Source organism: Gallinula chloropus (assembly GCF_964237585.1).
Source record: "Gallinula chloropus genome assembly, chromosome: 15".
In the NCBI taxonomy this organism is placed as follows: Eukaryota; Metazoa; Chordata; class Aves; order Gruiformes; family Rallidae; genus Gallinula; species Gallinula chloropus.
In genome coordinates this window covers 2084223-2095240 of record NC_140100.1, presented here as the reverse complement: position 1 = coordinate 2095240, position 11018 = coordinate 2084223, and the positions used below count along the sequence as shown (strand labels likewise).

Sequence of the window (11018 nt, the reverse complement as noted above, 5' to 3'; positions counted from 1 at the left end):
ATGTCAGAGATGCTAATTCTTTAGGTGCCTTATTCATGTGTAAGGTTGTGCTGTAGTCATAAGACTTCAAAAATGATTGTTCCCACAGAATTTGGCAAAAACAACATGTGTTCATATGTCAGTGTGGGAGCATACCAGAGGTATTCTTTAGCAGTTTCAGGATAAAGCTGTAGAGGAGCCAGCAGCTGTGGAAGAAAATACCCTGAGGTAAAAGATACATGGAGCTCCATCAAAAAAAGAAGGAATGGCAGTTTCTTTACAGTGCATGAAAAGGAAGAGCAGAGAAGACATCAGTAAGGACCAGTAGCTATAGACTTAAATCAGATAAGGGTACAGGTTAATATTTGTCAAGTGAGTAGCTATGGAGACATACAGGGAAAAAAGACATGTGTTGATGCTTTTGGTTTAGGTCTAGAAAGCATCTAGAAGGCGTCTGAAAGATGAACTTCAGTCAGGATGATGGGTTTTAGTCAAGAGGTTGTGCTCAGTTTAGGTGAAATGCTGGGTAGAAGCTATGGTGTATAATTTGTTTGGGTTTTTTTTCTTCTCACAGATGACAGTTCAAGAAGTCTTGACTGAAAATGAAATGGAAGGAGCTCTGAGGCTGACCTATGAACAAAACACAAACTTCTCCTTTACCATCAGTAGGAAAAAAGACCAGCAAGGGTAAAAGGGTCATTCTGAGCACTGTAAAAAGGTCATTAGGCCACTGTGATTCCATTTAAAAAGCAGCTACTTGTTTAGTCACCAAAGCACTGGTAAAATGGATAACAACCCTTTGATAAAGTGCATAGGTCACACCAAACAGTCTGAATTCCTCAAGAAGTTTAGGAAGGGCTGCAGAGAGATTCCCCTCCTCACAGCTTGGGGCACGCTTGTCCTTTTGCCTTCCCCACAGCATTTAGGTAGCATACAGTGAAATAATCCACAAAACTCTAGGTGTGAGTTAGACAAGTACTTTAAAGTATATGTTGATTTGACATAACTGTTTAAATTAAATTGTTCTGTCACAGTTGAACCTTGTAAAATTATGGAGACTCACTTGGTTTTATGAGTTGGTATCAGTATAGCTGTGTCTGCTGTGTTAATTTATCTTTTTCTGTCTTCTAAAAATTTTCAAAGTTCTTTAAAGAAATGAAGAATGAATATAATCATTTTCTACTTCAAAAGGGTTACCTGGTATAGCATATAAACAAACTGTAGTCTTGTGAGGGTGTTTAAGAGGTGTAATATTTTCAGCCTTGGAGTATTTCAGATAATTGTTATGTTTCTACCAAAAGAAATTTCCACTGAAATGCCCTGTAAATTCTGTTAAACTCTCTAATAATCATAAAATCTAAGCCAGGAAACCCTGCTGATGCTTGCAAAGTCACATTCCAAAATATCTTTCTCTTTTTAAAAAAACTGATGCATTTACTATGACTAGTAAATTACCAACCAAAGTAAGTTCTGTTCCAGTGGGCCACCTTCTGTCACTGGGATGCATATGCAGATTTTTCACTGAGGGCAGAGGTGGCACTGCTGACTGGTCTCCTTTGCCTTTGTATGGATGTGAGCTGGGTGAGCATTCAGTGGAAGGTTCTGCTGTTTGTGACTCTGGAAGCTGAGGCAGACTCAGAGTACTCAGTGCACCTGGTGCTGTCAGTGAGAGTGGGCTTTCTGAAATACTGCTGAACAAAAGTACATTTCTTCCCTTTAGTGAAGAGTTGAATATAAAAGCACTCCAGACTCATCCCTCCTTTCTACAGTACTTTCCCAGTGCAGCAGAACTGTCTTCTAAGGTAACTGTCTGCAACTTTTCTGTCACCTGTATCACTACAAGTTACACTTGTCTAATATTTTAGGAGTCAAGCTGCATTCTTTACACTACTAGTATCCCTGACCTTTTTGTTGTTGAAGATGTTTATGTTTTCAAAAATCCCAACCTACCAGAAAGGATTTATTCTGTTTGACTCTACATCTGTGCATCTGCGTTTGGGGGGTTGGACCCGAGGATCTCTCGAGGTCCCTTCCAACCCCTATGGTTCTATGACTTCTAGTAGACTCCTCTCAGGAACGTTTTTACTTATTCTGGCTACTAAGAAAAGGGAGATTGGGCAGAACTTCTGAATATTGGCAATTTCAGTGCAGAAATACATGACAGCGAGGATAAGCAAGGAAGAGGAGAGGGGTCAGTTGTCAGCACAATTACTCTTGCTCACATAAAACCTGATTTCTTAGGTGTGTTTTATGCTGTTTAGTAGCTGTGCCTTCTATGATACAAACATAAGGGAAACAGATCTCTCTTAGGTCCTGAGGAACATGATATAAAATACTGTGTGAAGAATGTGAATGTGATATTTAAGCTTATTTTGTCTTTCTCTCTCTTTTTTCTTTTTTATTTTAATTTAATGGGAACATGAAAAGGTAAATTATGATATGAGTGAAGCAAAAGGCAAACTTTACCTTGGGATGGAGAAAGGGGATTTCAATGCTACAGCTAAGCTAACCTTCACTGGAACCAGCTACACTCATGTCGTTGAAATAATACAGACTGTGTCCCAGGTTAGTATCATCTTGTCACATGGTAAAAGGCAAGCTGTGACTGCCCTGTCTCTAGAGTATGGTGTTCAGGGTGCTGGCTGCCCAACAGGGAAGGTCAAACACAGCTCCAGCTGCTATGAGGTGCTTTGCCCTTGATTTCTGCAGTAGCATGAGCAGATGTTCAACTATAGGTTAGTTGGGTGTCCAGTGGTATAAACTGTTGTTTGATTTTATATGTGTTTGTTGCTACAGACTGAGTACAACCATTGTAGTGGTTCAGCCCCAGCTGGCCCCTAAGCACCATGCAGCCACTCACCCACCCCTGTCCCCTGCACCAAGGGGATGGAGAGGATGGAAGAAACCCTCCTGGGTTGAGATAAAGCTAGTTTAATAGGGTAACAAAGGAAGAGAAAAACAGTAACAGTGATACATAATTGCAATTATTCACCACATGCAGAAGAAAAATAAAATAATCTGATGGCCAGTCTGTTTCTAAGCAGTGATCCTGCCTCCTGGCTGCTTCCCCAGGCTTATCTGGAGCATGGCGTTCTGTGGCAGGGAATATCCCTTTGTCCAGGCTGTCCCGGCTGTGCTCTCCAGCTTCTTGTGCACTTGGCAGGTTCTGGGAAGCTGAAAAAACCCTTGATTTAGTGTAGACAGAGCAACTACTTAGCAACAACTAAAAACATCAGTGTGTTATCAGTCTTATTCTTGTACTAAATCCAAAACACAGCACAATACCAGCTACTGGAAAGAAAATTATCTCGGTCAAAGCCAGGACAATAGGATATATTGGAAATGGAATAAGGTAAATAATATATTACAAAGCAACCAATTTTTATTATGCAGGTACAACACATATTTCTTTTTCTAAATAACAAAGAAAAGATGTCTCAGCTATTACTGATCATGCTATCTGTTGGATTCATTCTGTAATAGTGGGGCTCTTGATGATGCACTAATTACTCAGTGAGATAAAAGATAAATAAATCAAAATAGATGATAAGCAAAGACTGTGGTAAAAGGGGATACTTAGTTTCTTGTGTAAGTTCCATTATGTGAGAAGGTGACTCACTGTAGAAATTAAGTCAAGTAGAAATGGATGGCTGCTTTTAAAAAGTAGCAGGCTGTAGGGTATCGTTGTACTAGACCTTTTATAAACACATTTCTAAAGCTAGATTCCACAGGACTTTAGAGTATCAAAATTACACATGTAGGTTTTTAACTTTTAACTTGGGATTTAATATGTTCCTCCTCTTCTATTTTTAGTTAAAAATTCTGCCAAGGCAGCTTATGTTGATGACAGTTTACCAGAAGGGCAACAGAACACGGATGCTGAGGCACATAGCTGTGTGGGATGGCAAAGAGATAAAAGCAACTGGCACTTACACTGGACCCTTCCCAAAGCTGCTTGGAGGCCATGACGTTCAGGGTAGGTTTCTCATGTCTTCTGCCAATGTTGATAGCACACTATAAAATAAACTAAACCACATAAATCTGAATTCAAAATGCACATTCAAGTAGCTTCAATACAGGCATTTTAAGGTCCTGTTTGCTTCAAATTCATGGCAAGTCTGGCTACCAGAAACATTCACTTCAAAATACTATATCTGCTTTGTGGATGTGGAATGTAAAATATAAATAAACTTCAGTAGTGCCAGGGAAAATTTTTTTGCCAATTTCTGGCCAATTTTTTCCCTGGCCAGAGTGAAAAGCCATCAGCAAGTTAAAATGTTTACTGTTATTTTACAACAGGTTTCAGAAGTGTTCCAGATTAAATGAAATCTCTGGGTTTATTTTTATATTTGCTTTTGAATATTTTAAATATTTAATGACAAGGAAATCTAGAAACTGCTTTTGGACTAGATACCATTTGTAGACAGAGACAAGAGCTAACTATTGTAGTTACTTTCTTTCTAGCCAGGGCACAAGGATACTTAACTGGGAGGTGGTTGACTGGAGTTCACATCTGCATTTGGTTTCATTCAGAGCAGAGATTTGAATGAGAAATTCCAGTGTGGGGAGCTCTCTGATTTCATTTTGGATGTAGTTCCATAGTTCTCTGCCAGTGAATGTTTCATATTTTTCATAAACAACTTTGTGAGAGGGGGGAGAACATGTATGAGCAGTAGTGCACTCTGCAATGCAGATGAGGCTGTGTAATTTTCTGACTTAAAGATACAGTTGGAAAGTCCTGGAAAAGAAACATGTTTCCTTTCAGGATGAGTCAGGGGACCTAGGAGGAGGTTTATAGGAGCTGTAATCTTACCATGCTGCGGGGTTTCCATGTGTGTGAGGTGTACACCTCGACTTGCCAGCCAGAAGTACTCCCTGCTCCACAAGTGCACATGTGGTTTGAGGAAGATTCAGCCTCAAATACCCAGTAATCTAATTTCAGGGTCACTTACTAGGAAGTAGGTACCAAAATCCAAATCTCTCACAGCTGAGAGAAGGAAAGGGTTTTGAGGTGACTCACATCTCAGATTTGTCCTTCAGTTGCTGCACTGGAGGTATAAAGTGATGCATCCCACAGGTACCATTTTTCTGAATGTTGCCCAAATATCCCTTTGAATTTGCAGAGTAAAAGCATTTCATTTTGAGTTAATTTTTATTTATTTTTCTGTTTGCTCCTTTCTTTGTATGTGTTTGTCCCTCATGGATGGATGGATGGATGGATGGATGGATGGATGGATGGATGGAATGTTTGATTTTTGTGGTCACACATTTCTGAGGTTTTTTCAGAAATTGTAGTAAATTCTGTCCCTCTACTGCACCTCATGAGTGCTGCAGGTAGGAACTTGTCATGCTGGCCACTGCCTTGGGGTGTCAAAGTCATATGCTGAGGCTATAATATCTGTTATTTAAGAGTTGGAACCTGTTCCTCTTCCAGTATCAGGCCATCTAAGCTTCATATGGTTAACTTTCCAGGCTATTCTCACTGCAAGTTTTTTGGGTATAGGCATCTGTCTATTGATTACTGCAGGTAATTAATGTTTTGCTGGTAAACAGAGGCCTCCTGTTTGCCCTGACATTTCTTCACATTCAGCAGAGATCAGCACACTGAAGTCATTGTGTCTCTTAGGTAGGGGCACATGTGTATGTAAACAAGACCATGTTTTCTGTTGCCCTGCTACCCATGGGACATTATGTCCTGTGCCTTTTTCTTTATCAGAAGATGAACAGTTATCATTTGTGACGGGGAAAACTTGATTTTTCTTCCTTGTAGTGGAAATTTTCCATCCTCTCTCCATCCCTTTCCCGTGGCACGCCAGGGTCAACTTGTACGTGAAGCATTCGGCGCGCAGTCACCGGGATGATCTTGCTGCCATTTGGAATAAGAAGGACCAGGTACAGCAGCCCAGAGCAATCCAATACTGGGAGAATTACAAGAATATCAAAGTGGGGTTTTTTTAATTATTATTAAATAGCAAAAAGGAATTAATAAAGCCAGCCATTCAGGTAGGAGGCAATGGCTGTGAAAGATGGGCAGGTGATACTCTTGCTGGAAGCGTTTTCCAGGCCATAGTATTCTTTTGTTTGCAGTAACCCCGCAGGTTGTTGCATAACCAGAGGCAATGAAATGCAAATGGTTCAAAGCACTGTATGAAGGCCATTCCCCATGCTCTCAAAGGCTCTAGGTCAGAAAGGGCAGCTCTAGATGGAAAGAATAGCACAAACATCATGGTTAAAGAAATGTAGGGAGGAAGAAATAAAATCTAAAACAAATGAGTACATGTGAGCATTAGTATGAGGTTGAAAAGGATGAAGAACCTATCTGTTACATAGATATATGCTATGTTTACCCACATATAAACATGACACATAGTTGTGCTTTGCATTTTCAGCATTACTGATTCAATTGAAGCTCTTTTGTATTTTGTTCAGCATTATTTCTTTAAAATAGAAATCGTAAAACTGACAGAACTCCACAACTTCAGTTAATTTCCACAAGTGATTAAATGGGGAAGCTTACAGACTTGCACCTGACCTTGCCATCTCTATGTGTGTCTGCCTTGCCTGAGTATTACATTATTGTCCAAATAAAGGAAATATAAAAACCAGTGTTAAAAATAGGTTACCACCCAGAAACATAAATGTGTCTGCAAAAACCCCTTGAAATTCTAGTTTAGAAGTGCTAAAATCCCCCAATTTACTTTAGATTTATAGGATGGATTTTTGTACTGCTACTTAAATTACTACAGCTATTTAAGTGTTACCACTACTCAGATTGTTACAGATGTATTTTGAAGGGGTATGTGATAGCTCCCCAGCAGTATTGCAGAATTTAGTTCCTGATTCTGCACATGGGTTTCTTTATGCTTCAACTTTGCAAGCTGCCTCTAAGCATTCTGTGGCAGTGGAGTCCTGCCTAAAGATGAGACCAGACTTGAGCCTCATCTCTGTTTTTCATGTAAAATACAGAGAATGTTTTTACTTTTATCTCCACCATATAGGAAATGCAGGTAGGAGAATGTCCTCATTTGAATGTTAATTTTCCTCACTACTTTAAAGTAGACTTTATTATGCACATATTTCATCTGAGAGAAAGGTAGAGGGAAATCTTACTGGGTCAGTGTTTGAGGTCATACATGAGAGGTGTTTTAGGTCACAAGTTCCTTTTTGTCCACTGTTACGGATCAGGTATCACTGTCATCTTCTCTGAAGTTTGGAAAAGACAGAATGTACTACAAAGCCATGGTTGCCCACCCATTTAATTACACTCTGAAGCAACTGGAGGTCCATTCCCTGTCAGAAAGAAGAGGCAGAAAGTACAACCAGCAGGTGAGATCATGAGAAAGGGCTGCAAAGCTCAAAGCTGTAATACTGTATTTACTGTTAGTGTACCTTTCATCTCAATTTCAGAACCAGGTATGATCCTGAAAAATGTAAAGATCACGACATGCTATAATTTCCTTGTGTCCAAAGAACCAGCACTGTTTGCTTTTTCCAGGTGTAACTGTTGCTAGCTGACAGCACCTGTCTTTCACTTTTAGCTTTGACCAGTTTTGAATGGTAAGAAGCTGTAAGTGGACAGAAGCCAGTCCAGCAGTGAAAACAAGGCACATTTTGTCCACAAAGTGATGAACAAACTTGTATTAAAAAAAAACCCAACAAAACAAACAAGAACAAACAAACAAAACAAAACTAAAACCCCAAGCCAGTGCAGACTAAGAAAGGCTTTAAAATAGAATTGTGAGGTGCACTTTTGGGGAAAAAGAGGAAGAACTCCACAAATCATCCTTCAGAGTAAAAGGTGACTGAGTATTTTCTATCTGAAAATGCATTGCATGGGCCAGGCCCCTCCAGTTGCTGAAGCTGAAGAATTTCTCCTCAGTGATAAGCTGCACAAGCTGTTCAACGTTCTGTTTATTCATCTGGAGTCTTTGGCACTGCCAGGTGTACCACAGAGTGCTCTCAGGTGGTTTTCACTTTGTGAATAGGTATGTCTCAAGTGTTGTATGCAGAGGACTAGTTCTCTTAGTAGTGTCATTATTCCACTGGTGTCATTAATGTCTATGCATGGTACACCCAGTGCAGCTTCCAGAGAAGAGAATTAACTTCTGTTGCCTCAGTTGTACAAGTGCAGTTTCCTGGTGTGTTTGTCTAAGGCCCTGAGCTTCCAGGCCACATGGATTTAGTAATGTCTAACGTTGTTCTGGGGCATTTTTAATTGTGCTTCTCTTTTTGTCCACTGGGTGGAGATCATTCTGCTAGATCACCCTGCATGTTCTGCTAGTTCTGGTCTTACTTCACTGGACAAATCCTCTCTTCTGGTTTCAGCTGCAGCTCACAGGGAATGGTGGACAGCCTGCTGTCATCCAACTGACCCTGGAGGATAAATCAAAGTTGAACATCACTTCCTGGGATGGCTGTATGACACTCTCTTCAGGTCAGGTATGAGACTTTGAGTCTAAAAAGGGATGGGTGTAGCTAAATTGAGTCTCACAGAATTACTTTCTTCTGCAGTTGTTATCATATAGAATCACAGAATCTCATGAGTTGAGAGGGACCCATAAGGATAATCAAGTCCAACTCCTGGCTCCACACAGGGCCAGCCAAGTCAGAGCATGGGACTGAGCACATCATTCAGATGCTTCTTGAACTCAGTCAAGCTCAGTAGTGCTGTAGCCACTTCTCTGGGTAGTCTGTTCCAGTGCCCAACCACCCTCTCAGTAAAGAGCCTCCTCCTAGCATCCAGCCTGAAGCTCCCCTGTCGCAGCTTCACGCCACTCCCTCAGGTTCTATCCCTGGTCACCCAAGAGGAGAGATCGGCGCCGCCCCTTCGCTCCCCCCATCAGGAAACAACAAATTGCAATGTACAAACCCAGAGACTTCAGCCTCTCCTCATCAGACTTTCCATCTAGACCCTTCACCATCCTCGTTGCCCTCCTCTGGACACTCTCCAGTATTTTTATGTCCCTCTTGTACTATGACGCCCAAATTAGTACTCAAGGTGAGGCCGCACCAGTGCAGTGTAGAGTGGGACAGTCAGCTCCCTGGACCCACTGGCCGTGCCAGGCTTGATGCACCCCAGGGTACAGTTGGCTGTGCTGTGTGCCTGGGCACACTGCTGGCTCATGGTTAACTTGCTGTGAATCAAGATCCCCAAATCCCTCTCAGCATCCGATCCCCCAGTCTGGATGTGCAGCCAGGGTTGCCCCTTCCCAGGTGCAGAATCTGCCTCTTGCCCTCGTTAAACTTCACACTGTTGGTGATTGCCCAGCTCTGATCTGTCCAGGTCTCTCTGTAAGGCTTCTCCACCCTCAACAGAGTCAACAGCTCCTCCCAATTTGGAGTCATATGCAAATTTACTTAAGACACCCTCTAGTCCTGTGTCCAGGTTGTTTATGAAAATATTTAAAAGAACTGGGCCTAAAATGGAACCCTGGGGAACCCCACAAGTGACTGGCCACCAGTCAGATGTAACCTTATTCACCAACACCCTCTGGGTCCTGACCCTTCAGCCAGTTGCTCACCCAACACATTATAGCTTTGTCTAGTTGGACGTTTTGTCCAGTGAGATGCTGTGAGAGGTGGTATCGGAGGCTGGACTGAAATCCAGACCAGTAACATCAGCTGGTTTCCCTTGGTCAACCAGCTGGGTGGCTTTGTCCTAAAAGGAGATCAGATTGGATAGACAGGATCTTCCTCTTCTGCACCTGTGTTGGCTGTGACCAAGGACTGTGGTGTCCTTTAGGTGTTTTTCAATAACTCCCAGTATGATTTTCTCCATAATTTTACCAGGCACTGTGGTGAGACTGACAGGCCTGTAGTTACCAGGGTCTCCTTTCTTGCCCCTCTTGAAAACTGGGACATTTGCTAACTTCCAGTCGACTGGGACCTCTCCAGGTTCCCAAGACTGTTGAAAAATAATGTGAAGACCTTTAACTTGAAGTCAAGCTTTTTCTTCTTTTTTCTTTTTATGTGTAAGATGAGTTGAAAAAGAATTCTGTTTCATGTTCTCAGATACGTTTGAGATGCAGTGTTCCCTCAGGACAGAATCATCAACCCCTTAGGTTTCTTTTTGAAGCAGCCTGGTCTGGATGTAGACCGTTCAGGGGTTCACACAGGGCTGTCCTTCTGCCCAGGAGGGGACTGCTCTAGTATATACTGAACATGTTTTTTAGAAGATTGCTAATATGTATGGGCTGGTTTTTTTCCTTCTTCCAGCTTCAGAGGGTACTGAGTGTGGAGCACCTGCAAGCATGTGGGTCTCTAGCACGACGATCAACATCCTTTAATGAATATCTAGACCTGAATTGGGATGACAAAAAATTCAAACACAATTTGACTTATGAGGTAAGAGAAGGCAGTTTTATCTGCTAACTCACCATTTTTATGGAAGCTGTTCTTAATATATGTGAATTTATTTAGGTTTTATGTGAAATCTGGAGTGGAGTGTAAGCAGGCTTTGGTGGAATATCACTTCCTGGAATACCACTATGTTTACCTTTTACATTTTTCTCTCCATAGGAAGAAAGTTAAATGTAGCATAATTAAGAAAATAAGAGTTGTTACAAACTAGAGTCCTTACTAGTGCCCTAAATTTGCAATCCTTTTGAGTTAATTCTGTAGGATGGGGACCAATAACTGTGCTGATAGGCCAAAACACTGTCAAGTGGAAATGTTACACTAAAACCCTGAAGCTACTAGAATAACGAAAGCCAGCATGGGGACAGGATGAGCTCGAGAGCTGGGGTGAGTGGAGGAGTGTCAGAGATTCTGTTGTCATGTTTTAACTTTGCTTTCTTGGGTCCTTGCAGAGAAATCAGTTCTTGTATCCTGATAAATTTCAGTTAGAAGCTGTTCTGGAAAATATTTTCCTGACCTCGTGCACCAAACAGAAGATTCTGGGTAAAGTAGAAACAAACTACTCATCTTGCCTTGACTACTACGTGGGCCTTGAGTTCTGTGACCTTCCAAATGTAAGTCTTACGCAAACATATTGAACCTACTTCACTGTAATTACTGGTTTGGAGACACAGATTTCCTCA

At 41.4% G+C, this 11018-nt stretch overlaps 1 long non-coding RNA gene across 1 annotated transcript; it reads left to right on the top strand.

Moving 5' to 3' along the window:
* The first annotated feature begins 7243 nt into the window (after positions 1-7243).
* LOC311197253 lies at positions 7244-10428 on the top strand. Its single transcript, XR_014617622.1, has 3 exons — positions 7244-7305; positions 8305-8418; positions 10195-10428. It is a non-coding gene; the product is annotated as an uncharacterized lncRNA (long non-coding RNA).
* Positions 10429-11018: the final 590 nt, after the last annotated feature.